This window comes from Cornus florida, unplaced genomic scaffold (assembly GCF_030987335.1).
Source record: "Cornus florida cultivar Cherokee Brave unplaced genomic scaffold, ASM3098733v1 CherokeeBrave_3.0.0_Hap2_Chr04, whole genome shotgun sequence".
Lineage (NCBI taxonomy): Eukaryota > Viridiplantae > Streptophyta > Magnoliopsida > Cornales > Cornaceae > Cornus > Cornus florida.
In genome coordinates, this window is record NW_026775574.1 from 82,387,257 (window position 1) to 82,392,250 (window position 4,994).

Consider the following 4,994-nt stretch of genomic DNA (forward strand, 5'->3'; position numbering starts at 1 on the left):
ATGAAGTCGAGGTCTGATTGTACAACTCTTACTTCCATTTCCAACCAACAAATGAGAGGTATGTATTGTGAAAGATACAAAACCTCTAAAGTTGTCACACTAACCTCCTTGTGCCAACAATATCACAGACGAAATTCTGACAAGTGAAGTAAACACTTCCAACTGTCCATGAAAATCTAGGATATACGCCTCAAACATATCCTATATGGTCTAATTTAATCTCTCGATTAATTCCTCTGTCTATAGATATGAAGTAGAGCTGCTGCTCCAAAATCTTCATAAAGCTCATTCGAAATAGCATTTTGCATCCACTAATATGGACATCCACTATAACACCACTATCACTGAACTATAGAACTACTATGAAGTTCTAAAATAATCATCACTCAAATTTATGTCCTCAAGCAATCTTTCTCAATCCACCACTCGGATTTCATATGAAAAATTGAAATTCCAAATCAATGTCGATTCTTCCCACTGATGGTCACTCCTATTTAGTTCAACTTCCATATTTGTTATAGGAAATGGCTAAAGATTCCTATGATATCCGATGATCAACTTTCCATCTTTGTAGCAGGTTTTACACTTAGGGCAATTATATACACGTCTCTATCCGTACCTGTTCATCAAAACTGACATTTAATGTCATGATATACCTTCTAACCATTTGGGTGTACCAAGAAAAATTATAAATTTCCATCTCAGTCGCCCGACCGCCATATCACTATTTACAGAAATTACTAACTCTCCTTCGAGTACCTTAAACTCCATCTGAGTAAGGTAATACCGTCTCCAAGGTCAGCTCCAATATTCAAAGTTGACCTTCTCAGCTACCGTAGTAATAACAATTGTTATTATTACACATGCTATAAATGCATCTGATAACTTAACAACTAATCAAAAGATTTAAATATTCTATCGTTTGTTGAGAGCATCCATTTACATCATTGTTTCCACCAGACGGAACTTGATATAAAGTGTGAATCACCATTATAATCCATCTAAACCGTCTCGTGATCCATTCTATTCGTATGAACTGAAGTCCTACCAGTTCGAAATAAACAAGAATCAAGCCGACCTAATGTATCAGTCAACCAATATCCCATCCAGAATCCTGACCCTTGTGTAAAATCAGAAATCCCGCAACTAATCTGTAAAATGCTCTCTCATTTCCACTTTGGTATAGGAAATGGCTGCAAAGGATCTAGTGATCTTTGATGATCCATCTCTACTATCTAATAAATATTAGACTTTGAGAGAAATCACTATGTCCCTTCTCCTACTTATCGTGAAGCATCATGTTTCCACCAGGATGAAGAACTAAAAGTTGTGAAACTCAGTCCATGCATCCTCCATCCATTTTGTCTATAGAAAGTACCGTTAGTCCGGTACCACCAGCTTTCGTCTGTACCCAACATTTAAATTGGAGCAAAAGCGAATTCTGTAACTAAATTTATCTACCACTGATCCGTGATAAACTTGCTGATATTGAAAATCAATCGGTAATTCCATTTATCAATAGTCAACTATGACTTTAACTCAACAAAAGTCAACAAACTATAACATTTCAATACATACCATGCACCTCATCTTTATATAAGTGTTTGGTCTCACCATCTTGTCTTTGACACACCCTGCTTCTTTAAGACAAGTTAAGACAATTTAACTTCTTTGTCTAACTTCAAAAGAATATGAAATCTTTCCATCCTCTACACAAGTCAATAATTTTCTTGCAACAACTAATTGTTGCAAATTGTGACTAAAAAAAATAATTTTATATTATTTATGGAAATGAAGAGACTTAGTTTCCTCCTCCATGTATAACACCGGCAAATTCCTCCTAATGACACACCCTCTTGAATAAATTCTTGATTAAGAATTTATTGATGAATATTTATTCAGTCTCCTATCCTCACTCGGTGTTATTCCAATAAGCACTTAATCCAGTACTAAATCTTCCTTCTGACTTCGTAACAACTTCTGAAATTTTCAAGAAAATGTTCAGCAAATCTAGCATCTCTGATATATCATCATGGAGTTACAGTGATCTTTATTTACCACTACCTCACTCATACTGAAACATTAACAATCACCAATATCATGGCGTTGTAATATGATACAAATCCATACCTAATGTAAAGTATATCAAACTAATCATTCTAGATTGTTTGACTCGTAGTGATGGTTTAATTATCCCATCCCAAAACATACCATAATGATACATGTCCAGGTCCAATAGATTGGCTAAATTTATGTGTATCTACCAAATCCTACTATCGTATGCTCACAAATATAGCGTAAATAGCGCTATTACACCATGTTATTAAAACAATAATTGGTTGATCCTACACTTATGTCCCCAACTAAACTACATACTAAATCTCGAGTAATTAACAAAAAAAAAAAAAAAAAAAACACGTATAATAAACACAATAAAACAAAATACACTCATACTTAGGACATCGTTCTTTCTAGAAAAAAAAGTCTCCTTTGAAATCCACCTTACCAGATTGTTTCAAAATTTCCTTTTATAGTTTCATAAATAATCATCCAACCTCGAAACATATCCTTTAAAACATAGCTTAAAAACACAAATGTTTGCATAAGCAAATACCAAGGGCTTAACCCTCATCCTTCTTATATGCGGAATGTAAACTGTCTAACTTGGCTTTATAAAGCGAATTAGAATGTCACAACATAATACTAATGCCCTCTTGTATGCGATTTAAAAAAATTATGTATTTTATTCTGATCAGAACACATCCGATCCCCAAACTCCTGAACAATACTTCTTATATACCTCTTTTAGAGATGATAAAAAAAACTTAATTATTTGTAGATTGATCAATCCCAATTCTACTAATAACATTCGCTATACAACTAGCAATTTAGATCACCTCACGCGATCATCCATCTTCAAGATTTAGTACCCTCTCTATTGGATACACATAAGTCTCCTCCATTAGGATCCTCTTCGCCTCCTACTCCTCGCTTGTCTCATTTTTTAGATCAACTGAAGTCGTGTTGGCCCCGATATACGGTGACCTATTACGTACACCTAAATCCTTCATTGGCTTATACTTTTAAAGTAACACCAAATGAACCTAAACCATCGATCCCTAACTTTGCCTTCTGGCAATGAAATCGATAACATACTCCTTTACTCCTTTGGGTCTTTATCGCTTTTACCGTGAACCCATCCTTTTCCTAATGCAAACCATTCTATGACTACAGAATATAATTGACATCAGCTCCTCCTAACAAACCATAAATAGAGTACAACGAATCCTAATACGGTCTCTAAGTTTTAAGAGACGCAACGCGGAAGTCACATAACGAAAGACACTCCTAAGGACACTTGAACCTGGAGTGCTCTGATACCAACTGTGATACCCCCGGATTTACGAATGCGGGTTAGCCAGGCCCATGCCCGAATACCCGGGGATATCAAAAACAAATTGGCAATAAACGAACACAAAGTACAAAAGAATAAAGAAGAATAAATAAAATGCTGACAATAAACTAAAATGATAATCTAATAATAAACCTCATAATATATTTCCATTAATTAATAAACTCTTCTGATACAACTGATCCTCCAAAATACAACTTGGGAATCCATACTGTGTGGAACCCTAGAAAATCCAAACTAAACAAATAACAGTAATAACTGTCTAAATTAGGAAACTGAATCATAAAGGAACTCCTATGTAGCATCAGAAGAATGAAGTAAACTGATCCCCGCTCAGCACGAACAACCTCTACTCCTGACGAACACCTGAAAAATAATGGTGGGTCAGACCCACAAACAAGTTCTACTCTACTACAGTCCAAGCAGAGATCCGATACACGTATACATCCTAGTCAATCCAACAGTAACTAGTAGTCCGTATATATATATATACACACACACATTAAAGGAACCTCACTAGACTATAGGGTTGTCTCAACCTGAATAGTAGGCAACATGCAAAACGCACATAGAGTGGGCATGAGTACCTAGACCTACCAGGGTACACAACTACACTATATCTAGCTACACATCCCTGGCGATATACGCACCCTAACCACTGATCCTGAGACTCAAGCTCATATCATGGCACCATACTTATATATATAAAATCTAGTAACCATCATATTTAGTATAAATTAATCCTCCATAAGTCATTCAACTTGTTCAACTGACCTGACTTGAATATAAGTAGGACTTAACATTTTAGTTAATCCATTCCCTTATATAATAAATTAATCCTCCATAAGTCATTCAACTTGTTCAACTGACCTGACTTGAATATAAGTAGGACTTAACATTTTAGTTAATCCATTCCCTTATATAAAATAGGTAGGACTTAACTGATAAGTTAATCCGTCTCTAGAATGCCATCGTCCCATACCGGTGCATTAAACCACACAATCCAACAATTAATGTAACGATTAAGGAAATACATCAAACAATCCAGAAATAATTATGATAATATGATATCAAGTTATCACAAAATAGGAATGACTTATTATTTATTTAAGCTTCCTATATCATAACTCCTACACAAACTGATTCTTATACATATGATGATATTTTATTATACCGTCAATAAAGTATTCTCCATATCCAATTCATCCTACACATTTAATCTCAATTGCTAAAACATATTAGAAGATTAAATTCATTTGTTTGTTTAAAACATTCAAATAGCAAGTATTATTATGATTGAGTCTATTTAAATTTATTTAAACCCAAACTTAGTTCCTATTTAATATTCAGGAATCCTAGGCATGTTTCTACATTCCATCATTCCACAGATATGAAAAATACATAATTTAAACGTGTAAAATTTTACACCGGAAATCAAATCAAAATCATGCATTTATCAATTCATAACACAAGAACAGATTTGAACAAAATTCATAAAACCTATGTTCTAATTCAATTAAACATGCATAATTATTTAATTTTATGTGTTTAATAAATCCTGAAATTTCCTAGGCATGTACAA